Source organism: Anguilla rostrata, chromosome 13 (genome assembly GCF_018555375.3).
Source record: "Anguilla rostrata isolate EN2019 chromosome 13, ASM1855537v3, whole genome shotgun sequence".
Lineage (NCBI taxonomy): Eukaryota > Metazoa > Chordata > Actinopteri > Anguilliformes > Anguillidae > Anguilla > Anguilla rostrata.
In genome coordinates, this window is record NC_057945.1 from 7,560,610 (window position 1) to 7,580,200 (window position 19,591).

The 19,591-nt window shown below is 43.5% G+C and overlaps 1 long non-coding RNA gene across 1 annotated transcript in view; it reads right to left on the bottom strand.

The window, feature by feature from the left end:
* Nucleotides 1-7,751: 7,751 nt before the first annotated feature.
* LOC135238456 (uncharacterized) overlaps nucleotides 7,752-19,591 on the bottom strand; it is a 15,522-nt gene continuing 3,682 nt past the window's right edge. The window contains exon 2 of the long non-coding RNA XR_010325122.1: nucleotides 7,752-7,977. This is a non-coding gene — a long non-coding RNA (uncharacterized LOC135238456). The remainder of the gene's footprint in view (nucleotides 7,978-19,591) is intronic.

The window sequence follows — 19,591 nt, forward strand, 5'->3', positions numbered from 1 at the left end:
ATTTCGGCGCCCATGTTACACTGCGTGAGACGCGCGTCTGAGGCGCGGCTCGAGCCTCGCTGCTGCGGCGCGTCATCTAGGGTTTCGGCGTGGAACCTATTTTTCACGCGTGAGTCGCGCGGTTCTCAGCAAAAATAGACAGTGAAAAGAGCTGTTGATAGTCATATTGACATCATACCAGCAACATTACATAACTGACACCTTTCACTATAGTTTCAATGTCTATGCTATATCTGAATATGTCACAGACATTTAAAAAAATATAAATATTATTATTATTTTTTTTTTTTTTTTTTTACAATTGAGCACACGCTTCTTAACCTTTTTCTGTCTAAACTAAATATAAATTAAATTTATAATGAAATGAAATCAAACTCTATTATTGATGGCCATTATCAAAGGCAAACTCAATGTAGAAAGATAGGGCCGGCAGTAACAGTGCCGCAGCAGCAACGCTGGCGGTGTGACTGGAAACACATATGCATGCGAGCCGCAGCAGTTCGGCGAGGTGGCCGTCACGCACAGGCGAGGTAAGCGGTGTGGACCAGGCGTCAGTCAGTCACAGACATTCGCGTTATAGGGCTGGTGTGACCGGCTTCTGCGGTCCAGCCAAAAATGTAACTTCACTTCACTCTCCCAATAGCCAATTTATGGTGAGCACGCGTATGTATATTTGTTCACTGGGAAGTAGCCTACATGGATTTTTTTCCTTTTGTACATAAACACATAAACGCACACACATTTAGTGGGAATTCAGCTGGATCACCCCCCTGTGGAAAATCTCAGTAGAGAGAAACCTGCCTCCGCCCGGTGACGTGTCTTTGATCTGAAGCTTTTTTCCTAGAAGGGAGGATTTGATCTGCAACTGCATGGCTAACTTCGTTTTTATTTCCCATTCGGATGTCCCGGCCGTTCGCCCTCAGTAGGTTACTGCGCTTTGACAACCTGCCCTGTTAGCCAACTAACGCTAACTCGCTGATTATTGTTCGCTTGCATACACCGCTGACTAGCTAAACAGTAGCCACCCGACAGCCTCAGACTGCTACATTACAATGTTTTGGTTGCGAATGTAGGCTAATCTCTTGTTATTTGTTGCCTGAAGGCGTAGCTAGCTGCACTACCGGTAATATCCCCATCATTGTGCTTCATACATTACAACAAAACATTTGGCAACATAAACTTCACTTCGCATGTTCCAAGTTTTTTAAACAACATATTAACCCATATCCCCTTAAATTACATTTAACAGATATACACAGGTCCAGAGAAACATAGGCTACTTGTATCCAAAGACGCCGCAGATCAAACCAAACCATATAATTATTTGTTATTATTTCATTACTTTACTTTACATTACATTTATTTGGGAGACGCTTTAATGTAAAGAGACGTACATCATTAGACTATTATACATGCCACTAGATCGATCTAGTTCGAGTGGGATTGCAAATATGTACGTCATGTCCAGAGAGGTAAATATTGTCATGAAATAGGCTATAAAAATGCGTTAGTAAACCATTTATTTAAACCTAAAGCTTAAAATAAAAAATTGAAATGACTTTCGTTTTTGCTCCCAAATGGGGAACCTGATAATATCCTAGTAGCCTACTCCTCGCATATTTTCTTGTCAGTTTTCCGTTTTACTGAATTAAGCGTGTTAATTGCGATTATAGCTTCCCCTCACCTGTTCACCTTTAGTTCATATTCATCCATCCCACAAAAAGCCAAACTTCATACTGAGGCCTGGGATACTCTGACCAGAGAAAGCTCCTGTCTCGTGAAAAACTATTAGAAAGCTAGCTCTCAGAACTCTGCAAAATGATTATTGCTGCTTAATATACTTGTTATGCAGATTCTGTTATTTTTACCAAGGACCAAACGTTAGATTACGGTTCAAACTAGGAAGCGCCCATGACGCAACAGCTCAGTGTGAAACTGAAGTTCTACCACCATCTAGTGGCTATATGAAGAAACTACAATATTTTTTTCAACAGTTATTTCCAGAACTCCCCAGCTATCCTTACATCTTAATAATTGCAGCAGATATGGCTTTAAACTGAAATGTTTTGCAAATAATTCACTGTTTGTTCAATCAGAAAATCAGTTTTTTTGTCTATATGAGCGCACATAGTGAATCACTACCCATTCTTTCACTGTTCCGCCTCAGTTCCTGTAGATTCAGTAGGAAACCTGCAGTGATTAATGCACTTCAGACTGTTATGTGTGTTCTGCAGTGTACAGGTGCTTGGAGGCTTAAGGTGGTGAAGGGAAGTGTATGTTTCTGTATTTCCGTATGCAGTCCTGGCCCCTTCTGCCTAGGGCTGCAGTCTTGTCCCAGTCTCCACATTCCCAGTTACTGTGGCGATGAGGGAGAAGAGCGATGGGGAGCTATGGGGAGGATGGGATGCAGCTCAGGGCCGTCCCGAGTGCACTCCTGAGAGGACCTGAAAAGCTCTGGCACCCACCATGGGGATACACCGCCCCCGTCCCAGGCACTATACTGTGCTGTTATTGTGTGCTGTGAGGCCTAATTACTGATGTAACATGCGTGTTTGACCACAGACAGAGCCTCCATACTTGTGAGATGTGACCTTATGAGGTGTGATGCTCAGAAACTACTATCAAGACTGAGACAACTTAGTGAGTCTTTGGAGAATGCCTCTGCTTGCTGTGTAGTGGGTATTTCCCTGGTGCATATTGTACTAAAGTCTGTTACAGTGGGAAAATGTCACCTGACCTGCTGATTTCTGCCTCATGTACCTGCTTTGAGTGGTTCCTATCAATGAAGTGATTATTTGCCATATTGTACGGAAGTTAGCATTTCTTATGGATGCTGATAAGGTGTAATTTTATTGAAAGTAGGCTTGGGGCTGCAGGATGGCTCATTCGGTTAAGCCACCATGCTGAGGTGCATGGATGAGCCTCACAGCCTCGGGTCGAATCCGGACCGTGCCAGTGCCGACTGTGGCCGGTAGCTCCACAGGGCGACGCATGATTGGTGCCTGTGTTGCCCAGGGTACAGGAGGGTTCAGTCAGACAGGGATCTGTGTTTCATTGCTCTCTAGTGACCCCCCTTGGGCTCTCGTATGACTGCATGTCAGAGCCACTTATGAAAGGTTTTCCTCTGGCATGAAAAACAGCTTTTCTGTCCTATTCCATTACAAAATATATATGCGCACAAGCTGAAATGTGGTAAATGTGTCTTTTTCTTGCCCAAGCAGAGTAAAATAATCCATTAATGTGTAGGCTTGATATCGTACCAAAGCTGATTTTTTTTTATTGAAAAAGCAAAGCCTTAAGATTAAACATGAGGTCATGTCATGGCTTTGGCTCTATCACATGGGTGTTTGATGTAATTACAACTGGGAAAAAGTTACTCAGACGAGCTCGCTTTTGTTAAGATAATATACTCCATACTGGTGTGTGGCATTAGCAAACTTCTGAGAATTCTTCTGCAGGCTGTGTAGTGTGTGTCTCCCTGGTGCCCCTTGTATTATAGCCTGTTAAAGGAAACCTGTCTACCTCATGTACAGTGCCATGAAAAATATTTTCCCCCATCCTGATTTCCTATATTAGTGCATAGTTTCAGATCTTTAGAAAAAATGTTATATTAGACAAAGTGAATCGGAGTAAGCAGTCAACGTTTTAGAAACTCCCAACTGCTGCCTTGAGTCTCACCCTCGGCAGTTCAGTTCCTTGTAGTAGCGTCACAAGACCACCGGATGGCGGAATGCATCCACTTTGTGTTTCCAGTATTCCAGTACAGCCCACAGGTCTGATAGCAAAAATAAATACTCCGATACTCTCAACCATTTCCAGCTCCTGCCACGGCACATAATGGTTTTATTAAATTCCACTTAGCATGAGGATGGGGGTGTAATTTCAAAGAAATGCACTGGTAGACGCATTGAAGATGCTCACTCTTATTGTACACACAGAGCACAAACACAGCACATCAATACACTCACATGCACAACATGGCTTTTCTTTCTGGGGAGGCTACGTTCCTTCGGTGTGTGTAGCAGGATGCTGGCCCTGTTCTACCAGATCATTGTAGCCGGTGTCCTACACCTTTGTGTGCTGGGCTGGGAGCCTCTATCCTAGGGACACAGAGGCTCAAACTGATCCAGAAGGCCAGCTGCCACCCCCTGCTGTTGTTTTGGGTGGTAAATGGTAAATGGACTGCATTTATATAGCGCTGTTATCCAAAGCGCTTTACAATTGATGTCTCTCATTCGCCAGAGCAGTTAGGGGTTAGGGGTTAGGTGTCTTGCTCAACGACACTTCGACATGCCCAGGGCGGGGTTTGAACCGGCAACCCTCCGACTGCCAGACAATCGGTCTTACCTCCTGAGCTATGTCGCCCCTGGTGGAGTGGGTGTTTGCCAACTCTTCCCCCCCTCACCTTCTGAGCCAAAGCCGCCAGCCTCCCTTCTCTGCTTCCTGAGCCAGCCCCCTAGCTGGCCTCCTCAGGCTTGCTCTTGTCATGCCCGTGTTCTCCAGAAGGTGGAGCACTGACTGGCAGATGAAGACCCAGCATCCGAACTCCACTGGATATGCTGTCGCTCTCCAACTGGCCTCCTTACACTCCTTACACTCTCATACTCCGCTGCCAGGTCGGAGTACTTCAGCTGTTTCCGTTCATAGGCTGCTTCTGCCCCCTCCTCCCATGGGAGGGTGAGCTCCATAAGGAGCTTCACCTTCGCTCGAGTAGACCACGTCTCCATATAAGCAGCACCACCTTCACCCGAGTAGACCACGTCTCCATATAAGGAGCACCACCTTCGCCCGAGTAGACAACGTCTCCATATAAGGAGCACTACCTTCACCCAAGTGGACCACGTCTCCATATAAGGAGCACCACCTTCGCCCAAGCAGACCACAATTCCATGTTACGCCACAGGGACGTTGTGCTGATCTCATTTGGGAAACGGAGCTGTGGACTGAGATCTACATGCATGCTCCACCCTCTGCCTTGGCTCTACTCCCACCTTTGTGTCCTACGGTCCCCTCCTCCTCTGCTTAACTCACAAAGTGGGTTTGATGCTCTTTCACAGGAGAGGCGTCTCTGTTTGCCTCCTGTCTGCTGGTTACCAGTATTTCCATAAGCTTCTGCAGCAGCTGGTCATGCTTGCATCTGTACAACCCCTGTACTGGAGCCGTCTCACAGCCTGACAGAACGTGCCGGAGGCCTGCTCTGTGTCCCTGTGCTGGAGGCCTGCTCTGTGTCGCTGTGCCGGAGGCCTGCTCTGTGTCCCTGTGCTCTGTGTCCCTGTGCTGGAGGCCTGCTCTGTGTCCCTGTGCTGGAGCCGTCTCACAGTCTGACAGAACGTGCCGGAGGCCTCGTTTGGGGGCAGCACAAAGCAGACGGTCTCATCCGCACCAAACCATTAGCGCACGTTCTGAGGAGAAGGCAGTGTGTCATAATTGACCCTGATCAGGAAGCTGAGTGGCTTGTGGTATCTTCCACCAGTCTGACCCACTGAGCGATCGGTCCTCCACAATTTCCCACACTGCCCATCCTCCCAGACCAACTTAGCAAACTGCTAAAACCTGCTATCCCTCCTACGCCGTCCATGGTGGGATGACCCAGAGTCTTCTGTGCCACTCTGTTTCCCTGCTGGGGGGGTTATGCCCCTCTGTTTCTCTGCTGGGGGGCTGTGCCCCTCTGTTTCCCTTCTGGGGGGGGTTGTGCCCCTCTATTTCCCTGCTGGGGAGAAGCAGTCAGGTAGAAGCAAACTGCAAACATAGAATGCATATCAAGCCACTGCTATATGTATCACAATTAAACCATCAGTGAAAGCCCAGGATATACTGGTATATTTATAAATCAATGACAAACTATGTTCTACAGCATTTAAGATAAGATAAAAGATATACTTTATTGAACCCCGTGGGGCAATTTGTCCTCTGCATTTGACCCATCCTTAGTTACCTAGGAGCAGTGGGCAGCTGCCTCTCTTGTGCTGCGCCCGGGGACCAACTTGGTCAAGGCCATGTGCAGGAGTGCACCTAACATTCATGTCTTTGAGTCTGGGAGGAAACCAGAGTACCCGGATTAAACCCACACGAACACGGGGAGAACATGCAAACTCCGCACAGAAAGGCCCCAAGCCGAGATTCAAACCCACAACCCACAACAGTGCTAACCACTATGCCACCGTGTTCGCCCACCAATTTACCCACCCAGATATAATTTCTGATTAACAATGTTGTACATTTTCAGCTCTGATAAAATGCCAATAGTACAGCTTCTGATGTAGTCAGCTGAAAGGAACTTCTTAGCTTACAAAGGAGATGGTACAGTAGAATGGGCACATCCAATTTGTTCAGGTGCAGGGCATTCATGTAGAGTTAAAAAATGTCTGATGTTTGAACAGACTAGGCAGACTTTGTGTTATTTCAAACAGATTGGAATATGGGTTTAACATCAGCATGCCTTTGGAGCTGAGACACGTAAGTGAGTACGTTTAACATGGTCGGTGAAAATAGCGATGATATGTGTTATTCAACCAATCATTTAAACAGAAACATTTACACTCCAGACATTTGACACATAAACAGTAAAAATAACACATACAAATGAAACATTACAAACTTGCACCAGCAGGCCTTATCTGATAGAAGAAAAATAATGACATTATCAGAACAGACATTGCCACAGGAATACCTAACACAAACGCAATTTTCCCCCATGTGGAATAAGCCGACATTTTGGAATTACAGAGCTACGCGGTCTCTAATAAAAATGATTAACATGGCTTACAGGCTCGTCACGGAACACAAATAATATAAAATGACACCAACACAACAATCCTGTAATGTAATTACAGTATCACATTTTGCAGTAAATTATTGACTTATCAATGTTCAGTCCAAAAGCTCTTATTAGATGCTACTTTTGACATTTTTAAGTTACGGCCTTACAATGGATTTATGACATGGTCAATCACTGTGGGTCTAAATTCATTCGATACAACAATATTTCTTCTACCTGCTTGACCACAACCTCAGCCACAGCCACGACCCGTCCATCAGTACCAACTGCATTGGGCTGCTCCATGTTGTCAGACACTGCTGAATGAAGTGCTGTAAAACAGTCTTTTATGTTGGGATTACCAATCGTGCTGCAACGCGACTCAACTGGGCAATGTTGCTGGAAGTGACGAGACAAGATTGCAAACATCTTGACTTCATTTCACAATCTGCATGTCTAGCAATAAGCATTGGAACATTGTACTAATACGAGACAACTGTATTGTGAAAACTGAGTTGTGATTTAGAGTTGTGCACTTTGTGGGTAGGTACTGCAATTAGTGTCTTAGGGTAAGAATTTTGCCAGTCAGTTTGGCAAATTGAGTTTTCCACATTGAGCCAAAGCAATCATAGCATACTGTAATGCATTTGTAATGTGTGACAGCAGATATTAGAAATGCATCTGAAAAAATGAAAAAAACTGTAGGGTCTCAGGAACATCTCAGAGACTGGATGTCATGCAAACCACACTTCTGCCCTGATTTTAGCTTAGTGGTCTAATCCATTCAATTGATGCAGCAGATCCAGGTTCAAACCTACAGGAAAACCATTTATTTGAGAGGTAACATAAATATACCAGCTCAATAGACAAGCAGTGACTTTACAGTAACAGAAGCAAGCATTCATCAGACACTACACAACTTTTCTTATAATGGATTTTATTTCCACTACTGTAGATGAATGTCATTGCTTCAACTGCAGACAACAGCAAAACATTTGATATTTTTATAATTCAGGTTTAATCATTGCATATTATTGTCTGAAAATACAGAAAATTAAAGCAAAAAAAAAAAACAAAACAAAAAAACAATCCTAACAGAATTAATAAGGAAACTGAGTCCATCATTGTTTACATTAATGAAAGGAAATAAGTACACTGCAGTGATCATTCTGCATTCTCCCTATCAGTTGCATTTACCCACAGAAAGTTGCACATTGGAACTCTTGTGAAAATGAATGAAAGCAACTGTAAAAACTAGTAAAATGCACATTTAAGTGGAGGAGTTTGCCACTGGCTTCTTTAAAAAAAGATGCAGATACAGGAGACAGAATTATTACTTCAAAAATATTTTACCTTGCCATCTTTTGGCATTATTACTCTCAATGTTATATTAATGTTTTAATAATCAAAAGTACATAAACACACCTTGAACATTTGCAATATAAATGCATTAAAATGTAAAAATAAAAATAAAAATCATATTTAGACAGCAAGTGCTTAACCTGAACCTGCTAAAAGATCATACTCTTATGTACAGGGGTTAAGCTGTACTGAGGATAATATTGGGCACAGCTGAAATTGCACTGGTAAGGCATTGGTCAAGGAAGGTTGCAAGCGTGTCGACGTGTGTGTGTGTGTGTGTGTGTGTGTGTGATTGGGTGAGTGTGTTTGTGTGGGTGTATTTGTGAATGTGTATGCATGCATGCGTACGTTTGTGGGAGTGACTGTGGATGTGAACATGTGTGTGTGTATGTGTGTGAGTGCATGAGTACGAGTGTGTGTGTGTGCCCGGGTTGCGTGTGTGTATGGGTAAGAGAATGTGTGTGTGTGTGCGTGTGCACGCATGTATGTGTGTGTGCATGTGTGAGAGTATGATTGAGTGCATGAGTATGTGTGTGTGCACACGGGTGCGTGTGTGTATGGGTAAGAGAATGTGTGTGTGTGTGTGTGTGTGTGCACACATGTACGTGTGTGTGCATGTGTGAGAGTATGACTGAGTGCATGAGTATGTGTGCACACGGGTGCATGTGTGTATGGGTAACAGAATGTGTGTGTGTGTGTGCACGCATGTATGTGTGTGTGCATGTGTGAGAGTATGACTGAGTGCATGAGTATGTGTGTGTGCACACGGGTGCGTGTGTGTATGGGTAAGAAAGTGTGTGTGCGTGCGTTTGTGTGAATGTGTGTGTGACTGTGTATTTGAGTGTGTGTGCCTGCAAGAGAATGAGTGTGTGTATGTGTGTGTGTGTGTGTCTATACATGTGTATGTGTGTATGGGTATGAGAATGTTTATGTATATGGTGTGTGCACGCATGTATGCGTATGCATGTGTGTGTGTGCGTATGGGTAAGAGAATGTGTGTGTGTTGACACGTTTGTGTTTGTGCGTGAGTGCATGAGTGTGTGTGCGCGTGCGTTTGCGAATGTGTGTCTGTATACTGTATGTGAGTGTGTGAGTGAGAGAAAAATTGTGTGTGTGTGCATACAGGTATGAGCGTGTGTATGTTTGCATGCGCGTGTGTGTGTGTGCATGAGATTGTGTGTGTCCGTGTGTACGTGTGTGTGAGTGACTGGGTGTGAGAGTGTGCGTGCGTAGGTGTGTGAGTGCGTGTGCATGAGTAAACATGAGTGTATGTATTTGTGAGTGCGTGTGCATGACTGAGAGAGAAAGGGTGTGTGTGAGAGTATGTGTGTGTGAGAGTGTGTGTATATATGTGTGAGTGTGTGATTTAGTGTGTGTGTATGAGTATATGAGTGTGTATATATGTGTGTGTGTGCGCGTGCATGCGTGCGAGTGTGTATGCACATGTGTGTGTGTATGCGTGTGTGCACGTGCATATTTGTGTGTGCGCGAATGTGTGTGCATGCTTGTGTGTGCACGCACGTGCGTGTGTGTGTGTGCATGTTTGTGTGTGCGGGCACGTGCGTGTGTGCATGCATGTGTGTGTGTGTGCACGTGTGTGTGCGCACACGTGTGTGTATGAATGTGTGTGTCTCTACTCCAGTTAACAGAGGGACACTGAGGAGTACCGCACTCTAAATCCAGCACAGAGGGGTGTGTGTTGAGTGAATTGTGTGTGGAATCTGTGCAGGAGAGTCAGTGTGTCAGAGTCAGAGACGCTGTAGAAGGACAGAGTGCCGGCTGGACGGTCCACACACACTCCTACCCTGTACACACACACTCGTCTATCAGCATCATCACACCCTCCTGCTCTGTGGTAGGGGGAGGGGGGGTCAGGTAGGCGTGTTTTGTTGTTATTGTGACAGACAGAGTATCCGAGATCAACAGAGTTTCTCAATAGATCAGAGAGATTGATCATACGACTGAAGTTGTGCTCCAGACTCCAGGAGTTTTTATTCTCTCCAAACCTACAGTCAGAACCCTCTCCTTTCTTGCTGATTCCTTTATCTGTCACTGCTATAGAAACCCATCCCCCCCTCCACCACTCAGACGCACTGCACTCAGCCTCCCAGTAACAGCGCTCACACACACTCTCTCTGCACACAACCTGGGGCTCGTGCTCAAATCTCTCTGGATGATCAGGATATGGCTGCTCCTCTCTCCACCGTGTGTGTGTCACCTTCCTGTTCCCCTCAGACAGAGACAGCCCTCTGTGCGCTGTGTTTGGATCCAGTGTGAGCTGGCAGCCGTCTGCACACCAGAGACATTAATGAGATTAATTATCATTACTAATATTCACCTCTTTATGTGTGTGTGAGAGAAAGAGCTGTGATAGTACCTGTGTGTGTGTTTGTGTACATGTGTGTTTCTGTTTGTGTGTTTATGTGTGTAAGAGAGAAGTCCCTCACACACACACACACACACACACACACAGCAGAGTGTGTATCTATGGAAAGTGTTCTGTGTTGATACACACTCACATTTCCTGGGTCCTGGTTTGGTCCTGTTCTCTCCTCCATTGTCCACACTGTAAGAACAGCAGAACAGAATTCTGAATTTTAACAATACTTTATTTCCACTCTCAACACACCAATGACATCACATAAATAAAAACAAAGACACAATAAAACACAAAACCAAGATCATATGAAAAAAACACAAATCTGTCACAAAGGAAACGTATTCCATTCCTTCACCCTATTCCATGTGCAAAAATAGCTCCCCTCCCTCCACTGAACATAAAACACCCTTATAACACACACACTCTGAAACACACTCAGGTTCTCCATTGCTTTGTAATACTGAAACTCCACCATCACTGTGTCCCTGATCAAACCCCAAACAGCCACATCTTGCCGGTCCCCTCCACCAATCATATTTTTCCCCACTTATAGAAACTGCCATTTTAGCCCTGAAATGAAATAAATTAGCTGGCACGTATCTGTGATTGTATGGGAAACCAAGGATAAAATAAATAAACTTCCCAAAAAAGAAAAGAGAGGCTGAAGTCTGGCACACCCAGAAAAACTATGATAAACAGTTTCTCTCTCCATACAGAATGGACAATGGTGGGATCCTGCCGGGTTCATCACAGAAATAAAACTATTTACTGCAGTGATCCCGTGCAGCACCCTCCACTGTAGATCTCCAACCCTCTTGGGTAACGCTGGTTTGTACAGTGCCCTCCATGCCCTCCAAACCCTTCTGTTTGTGTGTGTGTGTGTGTGTATGAGAGGTGCAGTGTGGAAACTCTCTGTACTTACAGCAGTGTGAGTGTGTCCAGTTTAGCAGCAGACAGCACTCTTACTCCTTTGTTTCCTGGGTGATTGTATCTCAGGTCCAGCTCTCTCAGGTGTGAGGGGTTTGAACACAGAGCTGAAGCCAGAGAATCACAGCCTCTCTGTGTGACTCTACAGCCTGACAGTCTGCAGAGAGAAGGACACACATACACCTTAAACACATTAATATAAACTAACAGGGCTGTGTGCATTAAACACCTAGCAGTGTGTTACACACCTTACACACATTCATATAAACTAACAGGGCTGTATGTGTCAAACACATAGTAGTGTGTTACATGCATTACACACATTAATATAAACTAACAGGGCAGTGTGTGTCAAACACCTAGCAGTGTGTTACACACCTTACACACATTAATATAAACTAACAGGGCAGTGTGTGTCAGACACATAGCAGTGTGTTACACACCTTACACACATTAATATAAACTAACAGGGCTGTGTGTGTCAAACACATGGCAGTGTGTTACACACCTTACACACATTAATATAAACTAACAGGGCTGTGTGTGTCAAACACATGGCAGTGTGTTACACACCTTACACACATTAATATAAACTAACAGGGCTGAGTGTGTCAGACACATAGCAGTATGTTACACACCTTACAGCACATACATATACACTAACAGGGCTGTGTGTGTCAAACACATATTAGTGTGTTACACACCTTACACACATTAATATAAACTAACAGGGCAGTGTGTGTCAAACACAAAGCAGTGTGCTACACACCTTGCAGCACATTAGTATAAACTAACAGGGCTGTGTGTGTCAAACACATATTAGTGTGTTACACACCTTACAGTACATTAATATAAACTAGCAGGGCTGTGTGTGTCAAATACATATCAGTGTGTTACACACCTTAATATAAACTAACAGGACTGTGTGTGTCAAACACATATTAGTGTGTTACACACCTTACAGTACATTAATATAAACTAACAGGGCTGTGTGTGTCAAACACATAGCAGTGGGTTACACACCTTACACACATTAATATAAACTAACAGGGCTGAGTGTGTCAAACACATAGCAGTGTGTTACACACCTTACAGTACATCAATATAAACTAACAGGGCTGTGTGTGTCAAATACATATCAGTGTGTTACACACCTTAATATAAACTAACAGGACTGTGTGTGTCAAACACATATTAGTGTGTTACACACCTTACAGTACATTAATAAACTAACAGGGCTGTGTGTGTCAAACACATAGCAGTGTGTTACACACCTTACACACATTAATATAAACTAACAGGGCTGAGTGTGTCAAACACATAGCAGTGTGTTACACACCTTACAGTACATCAATATAAACTAACAGGGCTGTGTGTGTCAAATACATATCAGTGTGTTACACACCTTACACACATTAATATAAACTAACAGGGCTGAGTGTGTCAAACACATAGCAGTGTGTTACACACTTTCTACAGCTATATATAAAATAAAATTAATGTGGAATGAATCATTATCAAACACATTTGAGTTTACACCCCACTACAGTTCAGGAAACAGGACTAATTCATTTTCTTCATTCATGTGTGTGGAGTCTTATTCTTCCAAGAGGAAGAACAGGAACATGCTGTTTCAGTTCTGTGAAGTGTCTGTTTTCACATTAGAAACATTGACATCAGTGTTGTATTTAGTCACATTGGAGCCCTTTGGATTGAAGGGGTGTGTGTTTGTACGCACCCCAGTCTCTGCAGATTACAGTGTGGGTCCTCCAGTCCAGCAGAGAGCGCTCTCACTCCTGAATCCTGCAGCTCGTTGTCTCTGAGCTCCAGATCTCTCAGCTCTGAGTCAGGAGAACGCAGGACTGAGGCCAGAACATCACAGCAGCCCTCTGTGAGATTACACCAACCCAGCCTGTGGAGAAACCACACACACACACACACATTCACGGCTGTGACACTGTGCATCGTGGCACTTGATATATATATGTACCTACGCATTCCTGAGACCCAGACAGCCAGCGACTCCGGGCCGGATCTGCGCCGAGTCCGGCCCGGCAGTGCTGGCTTCGGGCCAGAATCCGGCCCGGAGTCGCTTGCTATCTGGGGATGTACACACAGAAACAGGGAGGGGGGTGTGTAAATTAAGTTCATTAAGTATTCTGACTAATACACAAAAGTCTAAGGCAATTACTGGGCTCTATTAACTGACAAAAATAATGAAACCTCAAGGTTGGGAGTCTACTGCAAGGGATTCATTGCCAAACTCTTTCCATATGATGAACTTATCTGACCTGCAAATACATTAATTTAATCTGCAAACACAAGAAACAGCATTTTTGTGGTGCACGTTACCTCACCTGACATGTTCTTCGGTCCATAAACATCTATACCTTTTAAAAACGTTCAATATTCATCGCTATGAATAGATAAATATAACCATTAATGTACACGTGAAACCCATTAGCTGAATACATCTACTGTTATCATGATAATATTTTCTTCCTAATCTTGTAACCATCAAGTTATCAAACAATTTATGGTTAACTAATTCAGTGTTTTTGACATTCATTTTAAAATTTTCACAACGGTGAAATGAAACCGCATTCAATACAAAACTGCGAATTCTTATTTAACGTGACGGTAACCTTGACGACACTGTTTAAAATGTGGCCGTTAGGAGGGTCGGTTGGTTACCATGGCGATGACAGCTCGCTCTGAGCCGTTTACTGTGACCTCAGATACTTATTCTTTAAAATAAATCTAGAACTACAGTTACATAAAACAATTATCTGATAATAAGTATTAACACTTTGCAAATATCATTCGTTTATCATTTTCTTCAAACAACATGACCCTCAAGTTGACAATTGTTGTAACTTTAGCTTTGACTCACAGGCACGAGTTAGCTAGCTAGCCAGCCCAACGTACCTTAACGTTACTTCATGAATCAACCTAGGTAGTGGAGCCAGTGAAGAACTAAGCAGCTTACTGTCACAGACAACTTAAATATATACACCAGTATATAAAACAACATGAAGGTTTAATCTAAACAACAATATCATTGGTCAGACCTGCGACATTGTACTTGCTAACAGTTGAAGCTGTGCCGGAGCCGTGTACGAGCTGTACGTGCTACACTTCAGTTCATCTGGCTGGCACAATCTCCCAGCAATGCAACTATGGCATCAACTGGAATTACACTAGTGGCTGTATGAGAACACCACAACTGATTATTGCCACTAACTTTTACTGCTGGTAGACACTAGGATTTTTAAAAACGTGGTGTCTTTTGAAAATTCGACAAGTTACACCTATTTTCTGCGTATCCTTGCCCTATAATCCATCCATTCATTTTATTCTCGCACACTTTTGCAAATATAACAGGCTAATTATTGCGTTGCGTTTAATTATTATTGTAACAATGAAAATGATATTGATAATAAAAGCCTGATGTATTAAGTCATTTTTTTCTTTTAAATCCCCTTATTATCAACATGTTTGGTAGACCTTGTGGAGTAATATAAACTGCACAAAAAAATTTAATAAGTGGGGGCATTTGAGAGTTATTAGAATACTTATCTAAGAAATACTCCTGTAAATGATGTTTTCCTTTTGATGACAGGAGCTAGAGCCAGAACATTGATCTCTGAATCAGGCGATTCCACACTGCGTGCCTCCTTACAGTGGTATAATATCTAGCCTATGACTTGGGACTGGAACCACAGAAGAGTGACTAAACTAAACGATGTAACACTGCATCTAAACAGCAGTTCACTTGTTGTTCAGATGGACACTCTCCCACCACGACGTACACACATACCCTGCCGGCCAATAGTTAATGCCCGGCTTTACCAGCAGAATAAAATACCATTTTATTCACAATTCTTTCAGAAACATCACAATCCTGCAGCACACACAGGTGTGTGATGAAGGAGTAAAACTCACCTCCATCAAAAGGTCAGTGTGTGAAAGAGAGTGGGGCAAATGTATGGATTTAATTAGAGTTCACAGCAGGTAGTGAATAATGGAGATGGATGAAGACTGCAATGTGTGACAGACCTGAAACATTTTACTATGCAGGTGGTCAATCTTTTACCATGTCAATCAGATACTCAGCACCCAGTCATCACCTGTGAACTGATACTACAGACTCCACTGAAACCTTACATTCCACTCAGGAACCACAAACCTGGCAACCCTTATCCTGCTTTTATTTGCTTGTTGTGATAGAGGAATAAGGTATATATAGGCAAAGAAAGAATGCTGGTGGACAGGGGAGTAAATTGAGAGAGAAAGAGCATTTTAATATTTCACTGAATAGAACCATAATCACAAATTCTATTTAGGGAAGATCACACAGTACACAACACTACTCACCCCAATCTCTGTAGTTTACAGTTTGGACTCCTCAATCCAACACAGAGCAGCTTCACTCCTGAATCTCCCAGGTTATTGTAGCTGAGGTCCAGATCTCTCAGGGGTGAGTCTGATGACTGGAGAGCTGAGGCCACAATATCACAGGACTTCTCCGTGAGGTCACAGCTGTTCAGTCTGAAAAGAAGAGTTCATGTATTACAGTATTATTATACTAGGTATACACAAAGCATGTATCTAATATGGGAAATGTGCCAATGACAGTGTTCGACGATGAAGAGTGAAATTGAGGATTTTAAGGTTGATGATGCTCTGAGGAAGATGTCTGTGCTACACTCGCCAACTGCAGTATTTTGGACCTGAAAATTAAACATCCTGCTGCACTGAACTTTGACAGTTCTACAGATTACTAATACAGTAATTCTGTCCCAAATGTCCCCTTTTCTTATACTGTAAGTTCTCTGAATTGGGGCAAAGGGCTCATCTACCTTTTCTATCTTTTCTCTGGGCTTAACCCTCCCATACTAGACGTGCAGCTGCCATCTTTCAGAGTGGACAGCGAGTTAGTTTTCAGAGGATGTTTGGCCACCACCAAAAGTAAAGATGTAAAAGGCAACACACATTTTTCAAAGTGGACATTGACTTTGCTTATTTCCTTTTGGTTTTGGTTCCCACAGCACTGCAAACTAACAAACTAACACACAGCTAAAGGCAGATACACTATAACAGGAAGTAATGCACATGCTCATATATATGTATTGTGGTGTGGGCCTCTGGAGCCCCGCCCCTCCCCGCCATCAGCTGCCACTCTGCTCCACTTCACCTGTGTCTCACCGGCCAGCCTGCAGCACCATGGACAGCGCCGGAGGGACAGGGCTGAGTTTCAGCCCCTCCACTCCGCACTCAGACCTGGACAGCGCCGGAAGGACAGGGCTGAGTTTCAGCACCTCCACTCCGCACTCAGACCTGGACCTGAGATACAGTCAGGCCACCGTCAGCATACTAGTGCTTTTTCCACACCACTTTCCCCTTTGCCTGAGTAGCTGCTGGCCCTATATAGGCCTCAAGGTCTCACTCCAGGGGTGTGCTGGCCTTCCCCTCAATGAGTGACTAACAGAGTCTCTGATTCTCTCTTTTTTTTGTAGCAGACTCGGACGTGCCCCTCCTCATGGCCTGAATTTTGGATCCACCTGCACTTCCCTAGCACTTTTGCTTTCCCCAACATTTGAGTAGCCTGATCTCATCTTGTGTTTCACTTTTCCCCTGTCTTCATTCATCGTGATACTGCTGTCACAATAAAAGTCCTCTACAGGCATGTTGCCAGCACTGCCTGCCTCGTCCCCATAGCATACAGTATGGATGTGATAAAAGTTTATTAAAGGATATGAAAGATATGGAATTGAAGGTATCTGTAAGTGGGTGGAAAATCACAACGTGTACCTGTACAACATGCCATATAAATGCTCTGCCCGTTTGCAAATGTCGCACACAATGCAAATCATGCAAACGATGCAGACTACACAGAAGTATAAAACGGACCTTAGAAGGACCATCACTGTAAACCCTTGCAGGAGGACATGCAACACATACAGGAATGAAAGATTCAATCATTAGGGCACACCAGTAGTACAATGTCCCTTATTTACTGTCAGTATAATTACCATGCAGCACCCCTGTCCCTGTAGGGTGGGGGGGTCTTGTGGGGATGGCAGTAGGTACTAGAGTTTTGGCACAGCTACCACCAAAAGGAAAGATGCAAAGGATAAAGCACATCTTCCAGAGAGGACAGTGAGTTTGTTTCTTTACTTTAGGTTTTCTGTGACAAACAACCCACAGCATTGCAAGCTAAAATACAGTTAGTGTCATAGTAGATTAACTTTAGAAGCAGAAAGACAAGGAAGTTATCTGTTCACATATAACCAGCTGTGTGTCCGTTCTTCTGGTGTTACATATGACCAGGTAGAGAAACAAGGTATTCCAAAGGTCTGTGGGAACTCCTGTTAATGATACCTTTGAGTTTATTTTATTGATATAGTGATACATTTGATGGCGCAGCCCAAGGAGACACCATTCAGCCTGTTCTGGGCTCCAGGAAACTTCAGAATCCCTGTACAGGTCAGGCTTTGGCCTGAGATGAGCCATAGAATTAACTCAAGAACAGGCACTGGGGGCAGAGGTCACTTTAACAGTTCCCTGAGAAGACCTCACTCTGGCACCCATTATATCCTACAATTCCTCTACCTTCCTATTTTCACTCTATCTACAAGCACTATGCTGGAGATTCTGGGTCAGCCTATACCAGAATAAAGCAGAGACCAGGGTGGTACTACTGGCCTTGTAACATGGTGCATTTACTGCCTGCCCTAGCCTCCCAACATAGAAACACAAACATTTAATTCATAACCAAACGTATCCCTCCCAAACCAAACTTAACATAATTTTAATCACGACATTGAAAAGAAGTGTTATCCTATTGATAGGATCCTAGTTTTATTTACTACCATGTATATATTATATGTATGTGTTTCCTTTCATGCCATTACTGTGTCTGAAGTCTGCATGCCACTGTGTCTAGCCCCTCTGTAGTGTGTCTCCGTATAACACCTCTAGTGTCTGCAGCAAGGATGTCACATTCCTATGCTAAATGGCTGCAAGGCTTCCCAGGGAGGGACAAGACCATTTGTCTCCGGCCCGCCACTTAACTCAATCTTTTGATGTGTATGACCACGGACTGCATATCAAGACACCACACAGCGTGATCGGCAGAGATTTGCTTGGCACACTGCCCGAATGTTCCGAGTTTGTCTCTCCCTTGCACATTGTAATAAACGTAAAATTCCCTGAGGAGAAGTTGTCAGCATGTTCTTCATCGTCCTGCATGGACGATGAAGAACGGAGAAGGGCAAAATAATCAAATATAAAAAGGGGGATAGATAAGTCTTTCCTTTGTTCTCTTCTAATCATTAATTAATTATGCATAGACCAGGAAGAGAAGGGGAACCCCCCTCTTTCAAACACATGGCAAGGATTCAAACAACATTTGTTCTCATAATTAAAACTTACAATTAAAAGCAAGGAATGTTTTATCTTCACAAACAGCTTGGCAATTACAGCAATAACTTTAATTAATTCACCAAACTGAGTTTGTGAAGAAAAGGTGTGAAGTGCATTTACTAGTCCAAGTCCAAGTTAAGGACAAATGTTCATTGAATACAGGCTATGAAGTGTTGACTTCTTAAGCAAACATGAGCCTTTGGTCTTGTCTCTCAGCTTTGTCTAGCTTCTCAGCTGTGCGTCTTTGGCTTTGATCAGGTTTAATGTGGGAGAGACAAGCTGTGGTTTTGTTTTGTCTTTCATTCATTTCTTTCATGATTATCTTCTACTTCATTTCCAGGACTGTCTAATTTTTGGTCATGTAATTGAGCCTATGTTATTAAATTAGATGTTTAATTGGACCCTATTTTCTCAGTCAAGGCACAACTGTCAAACACCAGCAGCAATGCAAGGCGCTGGTGAATTTGGGTATTTCAGTAATTTCTTGACTCCAGGCACTAGCACAACTGTGGCACAGTTGTAAAAGAGGCTGGTTCGATCAGAATAAATTGACTGTGGGTGTGGTTGGGTTTGGTTTCTTTATTGCCAATCAGATCACCCCATTTCTCTCCCTTTGGGAAACACAGCCAAATGCTAATTTCACCATGGCTGAACAGCAAGTGTGTTGTGATCATCTCAACTGAAGGGAGGAGAGTGTTCTCTAGCATAACTAGAAGTCTGTACAACACTAAATTCCT